General features: G+C 41.6%; 1 long non-coding RNA gene across 1 annotated transcript; it reads left to right on the top strand.

The window, feature by feature from the left end:
- Nucleotides 1-310: 310 nt before the first annotated feature.
- LOC125942404 (uncharacterized) lies at nucleotides 311-9201 on the top strand. The gene is made up of 4 exons (XR_007465072.1): nucleotides 311-739; nucleotides 3054-3135; nucleotides 6209-6413; nucleotides 8997-9201. It is a non-coding gene; the product is annotated as an uncharacterized LOC125942404 (long non-coding RNA).
- The last annotated feature ends 2159 nt before the right edge of the window (nucleotides 9202-11360 follow it).

Here is an 11360-nt window from a genome sequence, read left to right as displayed (position 1 = left end):
CAAAAGAAACAAAAATTTTGTAACGAAAGCCTACAGTTCGGACTGATCCTGGATACCAAAATAGAGGGATACCCCTCCACCTCTCCAATACTGATTACATAGTGTACAATCAATATTGCATGGTGCACCGATAGACTAAGATATCACGTTGCTTTTACATGTTGGAGCGTTAGAGCATTATTCTGAGCTCGTTCCTGACACCATCCACAAAAGTGAATTAGCAGGCGATATTTTGAAAGCGAAACTGAAACCTGTTCAGGCACCGCGCCGTAGGGTCGCCACTATCGCTGTTTACAGACATGGCGTAGTGTTATGCTGCGTGCGTATCTCTGTGGTGATGCAAACGTCGTTTGGTGACTTTTTCTTGTACTACCTCGTGATGTCGCTTTTATATTGCGCTCATTAACGAAGGAGGAACTTCTGGGCCGGATATGATGCGTCATACGCGAGGAACTAATTCAACAGCAACCTAATGCAGCACAATCTCGGTGATCTCTTTGATTTGCGGACGGACGTGATTCGTAGTCTTGGAGGATACCGTCTTCAAATGCTTCCGCACAGCAGTGAAAAGCAGTGCCGAAGTTCCTTCTCGACAACGCGCTCTGTGGCCAGGAGAAATGCTTTGAAGTCCGGCCACTTAGGGAAGTCGGGACATTGCCCCTAGACCAACGGACGCCCGGCAATCGGCAGCGCGGCACATCGCCACAAGACGGACGGACGCGTGTTTTTCGTGCCAAAGGTAGGTAGCCGTGCATGCTATCCTTCTTACGTCGCGCGTTATCATTGCTCTATGCATTGTTTTCCTGGAAATCGAACAGCGTGGTACCGAATGCGGTTGCAGTGGCGTTGAATCTGCTTGCGCACTACGTTTGTAGAGATTAGTCGCTACTAATACATAGCGCTGGTAGTGAGATAAGACGTGCGCACTACCACTCGTAAAATTTTCCCAGTATTAGACGGGGGGCAAGAATATTCCGCCGGCAAGATGATCACCATGCAATTTAAATTTGCAGTTTGCATTAAACGCTGTATTGACTCGTAACCAAGACGAAACGTCGGTATGAATACGTCCGAGCTACAGCTCTAAAAATATCTGCAGCCACCGCGGTGTTCTGCGAACCGAGAGTCGATACCGTAAGACAAATTACGTTGCATTAGAAGTGTTTGTTTTGCGGCGCATTTTGTTTGTACGGAGCCGTGATGAGTGTGCATGGTTGCACTTTTAATTATCGGCGTCTAAGGAATAGATTTAAAAGATTATTTGTGTAGCGTGACACGGAAGTTGATAGCTGATGCATATTGAGAGAACTTCATATTATAGTATCCTCGGCGGATTTACGGAGTTACAGAAAATGCTTCTCTTTAATTACGTTTTTCCCGATTTCGTTTTGCACTGAAAAGGGCTGTTAAACCGAGGTAGTTCGTACAGGACTGCAAGAAAACTGTGCCTGAAATACACAGCTCTGTTCTCGTTCTATTTGCGTAGTAGTTTTCCGTTCATTTTACAAGTGTGGGACAAATGCAATGGCAAATTGTTGGCTTGCGAGCCTGAGCGGTGGTTTGCAGTGGTTATCGGCGGAACACTGTAGAAGAGTTGCCATTTCTTTCTTAATATATGTATATACTGATTTGTACAAGCTTTATTTTTTTTATTAGAGAGACTGTTTGAATGTGAAAATTTTGATTCTGTGCAACAGGTCCAAAGGCATTTCATAATACTGTCAATATGGAAGAGGCTATAATGTTCCAATTCCATATTTCATATCTAGCTGTTTGTAAAATATGGCACATGTTGGCTTCGAATGGGCAGTAAGCTTCCTGCACTGTATGTGTGCCCATGCCTTGAAGGTAACCTGAGCTTGAGATTATTAGTTGCCTAATGTGTGCACTACGTAGATTGTGGAAGACGTCGGTTGCTTTATGTGGCGATGGGTTCATCAAAAAACCATTTACATGCATTTCGCTTGTTCTTAGAGTGAAATAATGACTGCAAATCTGCATATCACTGGCAGGAATTATAAAGCATCTGCTCTACTTCCTCTGATAGTGGTGTCGTAACTTTGAATTTTCACCGTCATGGAGCAAGAAAGTGGGCAAAGTTGTGTGATCTAGAACTTGTCGCACATTATATATGTGGTTAGGCATTATGTATGTGGTCAAGCATGCTTAGAATTAAACCGCCACCTGACGTGGTAGCTTAGTGGCTATAGTGTTGGGCTGCTAAGCACGAGGCCGCGGGATCAAATCCCGGCTATGGCGGCCGCATTTCGATGGCGTGAAAATGTAAAGAACACCCGTGCACTTAAATTTAGGTGCCCGTTAAAAGAACCTCAGGTGGTGCAAATTATTCCTGAGTCCCCCACTATGGTGTGCCTGATAATCAGATGGTGGTTTTGGCATTTAAAAACCCCATAATTGTTTTTGAATTAAACCGCTTTGAATCCAAGGCAGGTCAGCTGGAATTGCCTTGGCATAACACATCACTACTTCCACACTCAAAGCAAGCATGCTGTAGCTGGTACATACTTGTCGGACATAAACAGACCTGTGGAAAGCATAAATACTGAAAAAACTGCAAATTTCCGAAAAGTTCAAGAAATTCAACATGCATAATACCATAGGTGGCTTAGCAGATTCTTTGAACTGTCACTGTAAATAGATCATCACATGGAAAAAAATTATTGTACACTTATTACACTTCAGGTAACACCTCAATAGCTTCAGAAACACATTTCTTTCCTGAAATCTGAGACTGTGGAGTAGCTACTTCAATGTGTCAGTAGGTGCACCTCATTGGTGGGATCAGTTGGGGTCCTTTGTCTTTATTTGCTCATAATAAACTTATCAGCTGATTGGTAGATAATGCACAAGTGCTAAAATAGTCCTTGTGTTGGTCACAATGTCATCTCTTATACAGTGTAACAGTTGTCTGTGTGAAACTGTATCCTTTTGTATGTAATAATCTCTAAATTGACTAGCATCTTGTGTCACTCGACATAGTTTCAGAGCCTGTCCTGTATTACTGTACTTTCAGAAAACCTGTTTTTTTTCAGCCTCTTCCTCTGCAGATGACGCTGGTGATTAATATCTGTGAGCAGCACTGACCTATGGCTGAGTGAAGAGACATATAAGTAGGTCAGTCTAGGCTTTGTTAAATCATTTTATCATTATCGTAGTCGTAAAATAGATTTCTGGAATTTCAGTGTAACATCTCGTGTAGTCGGGCTGAATAAATTGCAACTGCGATGCATAAACAAGGGAAGTAAGGCATGTTGTTGGACTAGATGGTTCATAAATTCAGCAAAAAATTTGAAACTGCGCAAAGAAGACACAACGTGAACAGAAACGTGTGTGAGCTTCAATGTTTCTGTTCACGTCTTGTCTTCGCGCAGTTTAAAAATTTTCTTGAAACAAGGGAACAGGCACAAGTACTGATTTGGAATGAAAAACTTACTGAATGTGCAGAATATATCTACCATAAGAATTCAAATGCAACCATTTCTGAAACTGCTTGAAGATTGTTCATTTTCAGGTTTAGCTGCACTTGTAACAGCGGTCTAATTTAGACTCCAAAACATGCACTTGAGACTACTCCATGCTTAGAAACCAGCTAGTGTGATTACACGTTGCACATCCATGTAATTATGGGTAACAAATATTAATTCCTGTTCGCATTTCAATTTATGCTATAACTGAGTAAACTCAAGAAATAAAGTGTGCATACGCTTTTGTCAGTATCTTCCATCTGTTATGTGTGCCTCATTGTCCTGTACAGTAGATATTATGTATGCTTTTCCAAGAGTCAATGAAATTGCTACTTATTGCAAAGCTAGAAGTAGGTGTGGCTCACACTGTTTTTCGCTGTTGTTGCTTTGAGTGTTACATATGGCTGTACATTATTCCGTGGCATTGTCAGTCTCTTAACTATTCGGTGGCATCTCAGATAAATGCTAGACTATTGATAGGTGTACTATAAATGAAGGTTTCACTGGCAGGCACACAGAAAGTTGATGCTTTCTGAGGCATAAAATGCCTGTGCGCCTACACCTGCAATCTTTCATTGTTTTTTTGCATGAGAAGTGGAACACACGAAGAAGATATTCCTCTTGTGTTCAGCTTGGTTCTATGGTACCATGAATATATACCAGCCAGTCCGAATATAATTTCTTTTTGTTAATGTAATCTTTGACACGTGCGAAGAGAACTAAATTGTGGTTTTCGCATCACAACTTTTTTAGAACAAACACTGACCGCTTATGATAATGTCAAAAGCAATGAAGAAAACCAGCCGCATTGTCTGGCATGCTCACAGAAGGCATTACAGATATAAGTGTTTAACCTGAAATATCTTTTTATAGACAAAGTTATGCCGTCCTGGCACACAACTTTGGCTGTTGCTATACAATACAATTTTAAAATAAATTTGTTTCGCTTTGCGATTTTTCAGAAACCTGGTGCTATTAAACAGTGGACCACAATCGCATTTATTAAAGGGCAGCTAAATGGCTACCATACCCATTTTTACATTGTTTTTGGGCTGTCTCGCTCTGTCATTAACATTCCCTAGTTTCGCTAGCCATTTAGCAGCTCTTGTATTGAATGCACATGCACTCCACTGTTTAGTAGCGCCAGGTTTCTGAAAATGCTAAAACCAAAAAAAGGAGAAGTTTAGAGGTGCACTGGATAAGAAGTCATAGACAAGTGTGTCAGTGTAGTTTCAATAAGCTGATCAAAACGAAGCGATGGTATGTATCGATAAAAACTTGTAACTGTGGTGCCACCTGTCCACATATGAAGGAATTCAATTTTTTTTATTTGCCAATGTACTAAAGTGTTTACCAACGCACTGATCACCAATCCTAAAACTCCACTTATCTGTAATCTGGTGAGTCAACTCGACCAATTTCAGTATCGAATAAGAGCACATTCAGAATGGGGATGGCAGCTACATTGAAGCAATGAAGAGACAAAAAGCGCTATCTGGTGTCGATTTTTTTTACTTCTTTTACTGTGCTCACATAGTCTAGCACCTTTGTCATATATAGCTTCTTCTACAGCTTAATGGAATAGAATATATAACACATGCACTGCAATTGACTACGTTTTTGGTGCAAAAGAAAGTCATGCCATTAACTAATGAACGCAACCTTTAGGTTGCAGGCGACAAACCTTCACGAGGTTGGCTACCCAAGTCTGTTCCTGGTGCTCGTTGCAGAAGGCCTGCTCAAACAGTCACTGTAGAGGCCGATGCGTGCTGAATGGCAGGGGGTGCCAGCATTAACAAGATAAAGGTTGCTGCAGGACCGTATATCACAGCCTTTCACACAACTTAAAATGTACAGCAAGCAGACATCAACTTTGTCTATTCTGCACCAAACTAGGTAGCGTCTACCAGGAATGCCACAAGTGTAAAATGTAAAAAAACGGTAAAGTGTTGTCAAATGCAGAGCATGCAATATATATCACATTGGATTATTCTGTGGAAGAAGCTGCTTAGGCTAAACAGGCAGATGTGCGAATGAGGCTGCGTGAGCACAGTAACAAAGTGAAGATAACGGCACCAAATGGTTTGTTGTTCCTTCAGTTCATAAAATGTGGCTGCCGTTCCTGTTTTGAAAGTACCGTATTCTAGGTACAAATGGGTGTGAGTTGACTCAACAGAATGTAAGTGAGTAGATTGTCAGGGCTGGTCACGTAAGTATTAGCAAATATTTTGTGTTGTCAAAAAAAATCCGAATTCCTGCATATGAGCTGAGATTACCCTGCAAGTGTCAGCATCTTTTTGCAATTGTTTGCTGTTGTACTAATGATTACACTTATACATGTATTCTCTCACGCACAAGCCGAAGTACAAGATGGGGTAGCTGGAAATAAAAGTTGTTCTTGAATGTTATTAATATTTCTGGGTGTGTTCATACGCCTTATATTGACCTCGCCTGTATACACTATACTAGCATTTCGAGTGCTTCCATGTCCGAAGCTATTCAGCTATATATACAAGAGAATGTGTATGTTGGGTGAATAATTCTGCCGTTACAGTTACATCTTGCGAATGTGTTAGTTTGAACTGTGAAACTTGTAATCAGCACAAAAAAGGCATGGGGTTTTATCAGAAATCGAAGGACCTAACCTACAAAATATTTTTATAGAAATGTGCTTTAGTGTTACGAGTATCGGTCAAAGAAATAACACTTCATATCTATTGCAGGTGTAGATTAATGTAGGCTTTGTGATGCCTTATAACAGTGGCAGTATATTTAAAGTGTACATCAGATGCCAAGTGTGCAATAAATGTGGACCTGTGGACACCAGCAGAAGCTGGTGAAAGAGGCCTGACTGGGCAGGCCCGCCGAAAAGTTTGGATTCAACCGGAAAGCTTGCGGCAACACCAGAGAAAGTGGCTGCTGTGAAGAGTAAGTGAACAGTTACCTGAATTAAGACATTCACTACTGTATATCAGAAAGTTATCTGGATGAGTAGCGTTGACACAGCAAAAAGAAATGACAAACAAAGATTGATGCCAGTGCCTAATGTTTATTGTCTTAAAAACAAGTGAGATTTTCAGCACCTTTTGTTCCTTGAAAAGTGAAATACAGACTTGACATGATCGACCATAGTTTTCCGTGCTGCAGCATTCATCTTAATGCTCTTCAAAAAATGTTTCTGAGGAAAATAATTTGGTTCTGACACAGCTTGGCAAATTGTGTGGTCTGAAAAGAAGCTATTTAAACCACTGTCTTTCCAATGTGGTGACGGTGGTGATCTATTTGCTGCGTTTTAATCTGCAACATTCAGAGCCATGCGATTTCTAAGCACACCTGTATTATTATTGAAATTTGTGACATGTGTCCTATCAGTACTTTTGGCTTACTTGCAGCGATTTCGTTTTATTTGAGAATAGAAATGAAGAAAGAATTACTACACAAATAAAGCACCTCGCACATTAGTGGCATGTCAGTTATAAAATGGATATCTGTATTTGTCCTGATAAGCCTGCGATAAATTATGCCTGTTGTCGACGCCAAAGAAAAAGCAAGGCACTGAGGCATCATACAAAGTTTCAGCACTCGCCTCCAGCTTGGATTAGAGCAGATGACTACACAGTGTGACTGTAACTAGCCTTTTCCTTTCTGTGCAATTTCAATTTCTTTATAAATCTAACTGCCAGTAACTCTTGTTTTGGCACCCACAAACAGTCTCAAACAAATTCCATTTGCTGCAAGAATATGTTTATTAGAAACAAACGAGCATAACAGATTGCTTTGTTTTATTTTTAGACACTTCCTTTGGCTTCTTTACATTGAAGATGTATTGCAGGTCAGCTTATCAAAAAACAATATGGTGTTTGAACAGTGATACACAAAGACATTGATTGGAAATGCTGCACTGTGGACAGCACAGAAAATCAAGGACTAAGGAAACAACGCAAAATTGTTGTGTCTAAACTGAAGGTTTATTTAGAAAGCCTTGGTGAATATGACGGCCTTGATATAAATGAAGAAAATTTCTTAAAGGGCCCCTAAACATAACATCTGACATAGTTGATATTTCAAAGAAATGTGCGCATGATGTAGAGAATGCCATGGACATAACATCTGACATAGTTCATATTTCGAAGAAATGTGCGCATGATGTAGAGAATGTCATGGAATACCATGACCATAGTCTGGTGGATGCGGCAGTGCTATGTGCTTTGGCAATGCCACAAATTAAAAAAAAAACTTATGTACGGCTCTCCTCGACTTTCTGGCACTGCCTCTGTGCATCACGATGCCAACAGGGTGCTCCAGGTGACCTCGGCGTTTGGAGCAAAACCTGTCGACTAGTCAATCATCGAGGAACGACAGCACCGACATGACGAGAGCCAATTTTGTGTTCTGAGAATGCCAGAGGGGGTTGCCCATTGTGCAACACTGAAGCGTTTCTGAAGGTTCCATTCAGCTATCTTCATGGGGAGAGTGATTAGGGGCAGATAACGGAGGAACCTTACTTCTGCCGTGCAATGCAATTCGTAGCTTTAGCTGCACTTTGTAATGTAGTATGAGGGCACGAGTATTGAGTGTAGCGAAGGAGTGAGAAACAGTCATGGCTTATCAGCAGTTTATCAAATGCCTTTACTTGTGCTATTACCGGAGCGCTATGACAAAAAATTCTCGCAGCTTACGTTCATGTGCACTGCAGTTCTCGCTTATAACAATCGCAGATATAACGAATTATTGGTTGAAAATGACCGCATTTTATTGCATTTATGATTTTCTGACCATGCCTGTTCAAACTGCGTCCACATGTAATGAACATATTCAATCGCACCGTAATGTTAAAAACAAACATGTCAAATCCGATCGCAGTAAAAGGAGGGTGCACACCAACTGCGACGGGGACTTGGCGCATCCTCTGCACGATGATATAACTGCGAAGATGAGTGAGTGCTGCACGTGGATTTCAGAAGTCACAAGGAAATTCACGCTTTTTCAACCGTACAAGGGTAATCATGCTTTCAAGGCATTTCTTCAATGTGCTTCAGAACGAGGCCGTGCAGTGTATAATGGTGGTGGCCTTTGGAGACCGGCGCACATGGCTCACACAGCTCACGTGTGCTCTGTTCTCAGGGTGACACTGCTTACAATCTCGGAGGCCACGATGGCACTCGTTTTTGCACTGTTCTCTGCCTGGTACTGCGCCTATTTGAACCAATTTTTTGCTTTCTCCATCAGTTTCTTTATTTCAAGGTTAAATTGTATAAAATATGACTGCTTTCTGCCCACAAGGGGGGGGGGGGGATTTTATTAGTTTAGTATCCTTTACAGAAAGGTTAATTTCGTGGTAAGAGTGGGTTTAACCCAATTTTTATAACGCTTGTTCGAGGTGCAGAAATGGGAAATTATGGGGGTTTATCAGAAATCAAAGGACCTAACCTATACAATATTGTTTTATGCTAGTGTGTTTTAGGATTACGATTACTGGTCAAAGAAAAATATACTTTCTATCTGTTGCAGGTACAGATTGATGTGGGATTTGTGATGCCACTCAAGTGGCATTACATACTAAAGTGTACCTCCGAAGCCAAGTGTGCATTAGGTCTGGCACAGCACCTGTGGACACCAACACAAGCTGGGGAAAGAAGCCCGACTGGGCAGGCCGGCCGGACTATCTCTGATGCATCTGGGAAGCTTCTGGCAACACCAGAGAAAGTGACTGCTGTGAAGACTAAGTGAACATTCACCTCATTTAAGAAACTTGACTGTATACCTGAAAGTTATCTGGATGAGTTAACATTGATGCACACACAATGGAAAGAAGTGCCAAAGAAAGTGCCGTATATATGCACTGTCAAAACAGCATAGAATAATTTCGAGATATTGGTTTCTTGCGAAAGCTGTCTGCAGTTTCCCCTATAATCGGTTTCAATGACAAGCAATCAAGAAAGTCAGGCGGCTACATGTGTCTTACTTGAGCATAAAGATGAGGAAAGAATTACTACACAAAGAAAGCACCTCGCACATTATTGGCATGTACGCTATGACATGGATAGTTGAACTTGACCTGTGTGAAGCTTCCTATAAATGTTTATGCCTGTCATCAGTGCCCTAAACAATCAAGGTGCTAGGCATCATGCAGAGTTCTAGAACTCGCGGCCAGCCTGGATTAGAATGGATGACACATTGTGTGGCTGTAACGCCTAGTTTTTCTGCGCAGTTTCAATTGTTTTATGAATGAAGTGCCGCTAACTCTTGTACTGCCATCAACAGTCTGCTGCAAATACCGTTTGTTGCTAAAATGGTATTTAGGAACAAACGAGCATAAGGAGAATGCACTGTATCTTAAGATGCTTCCGTAAGCTTTTTTACATTGAAGATGTAGGCTAGCTTAGCAAGGAAGCTATATGTGGTTTCAAAAGAACACTAAAGCATTGGTTGCCATCATTGCAGCTAAAGAAAGCATGGGAACCAACTATGACTACGGCTTGTACCTTACAAAAATGTATGCCTACATGGCTAATGCTAAAGTTACGGCCCGCTTCCTCGCCCACTGCATGAGATACAAACTGCGAGCAACAAGCTAATGGTAGCAGATGACAGAACTAGCACCTTGCAGGTCTCCTGCAGACATCCCTTACATCCACACGTTGTCCCATAATCTCAAGAAAGTTGGACGGCGTGCTGGTGTCGATGTTGTGTTTTTGGCACCACATAAGCTTTCACGCTTATGCAGGCAGGTCAACTGTAATCCTAAAGAAAGAAAAAAAAATTGCTGCAGAACCAACCATAAGAACTGCTTTGTCACGTGCGCTGTAGGTGTTGTTTACAACATTCCTCTTTCCTGCGGCCGCGAATACATTGGTCAGACGGGACGCTGTCTCAATGAACGATTAAAAGGGCATAACAATCACGTTTTCAACTCCGTTTCTGGTCATCTCGGTATTCATTGCAGAGACCGCCGTTGCAAACCCTTATTTGATAGCGAACGAATTATCAGTCGCAACAAAAACACACATACTAGAGAAATTATTGAAGCGCTCGAAATTCACAAATCTGGGGAGCGCTGTGCCAGTGCCCCTTCATTGTCACTGTGCGATAAAGAAGTGCAATATTTAACCACATGATTTGCATATCGTATGTAGGAAGCCGAGTCCTGAATACATGCTACCTTTCTGTTTTTTCTTTTGTGCCTTAGCGTGGTATTTAAACCTTGGTTATGTGCGCAATAAAATTGTTGTAAGTCAGCGCTCTTTCCTATCCCTTCTCTCGCTTCCATGTAGATCGTCGCGCTGCTAACCTAAGATGAAACTTTACCAACACGCCTGTTCAGCCACCCTTGCGTTAGAGACAGTCTAGCCAAGTCGTGGCTCTCGAAATCTGACAGAAATTTGGGTGGTTGGAGAGCAGAGAAATTATGCGAAATGGGAAGCAATAAGTCCGCCCGACGGTGCTTCGAATGGAGCTGCCGTTTGACTAAACTTTGCAATAAAGCCAAACTCCTGATGAGAAGAGGTGTGGATTTGGCAAACACCTACTAAAATCCCATGGGACTTAGCAGAACAGTGTGATGCATGTGCATGCATTTTCACTGCAAGTAAATCTGCTCTGCCATGTGCTCTGGGTAGCATATTTGTGTGTAATATATGCTGCGTTGTATTATTTGAAACTTGTTGAATCTTTTGCGGCAGATTTCCTACATTCACTTACTACTACAAATGGTTTCAAAAACAATTTATTTCTATATTTATTGCACTCTTCTTTTAGACTGCCTGGAGAAGTACATCGGGGAACATCCGATGGGGCCACCAGCACCACCTTCAGAGCACCGGCTTGCTTCTGTAAGGAAGCACCTTTGGAGCTTCTTCACAGAAGTGGGCGCGA

The sequence above is a fragment of the Dermacentor silvarum genome, chromosome 1 (assembly GCF_013339745.2).
Source record: "Dermacentor silvarum isolate Dsil-2018 chromosome 1, BIME_Dsil_1.4, whole genome shotgun sequence".
NCBI classification, from domain to species: Eukaryota; Metazoa; Arthropoda; class Arachnida; order Ixodida; family Ixodidae; genus Dermacentor; species Dermacentor silvarum.
Note: the sequence above shows the minus strand (reverse complement) of the source record. Positions and strands in the feature narration are given on the sequence as shown.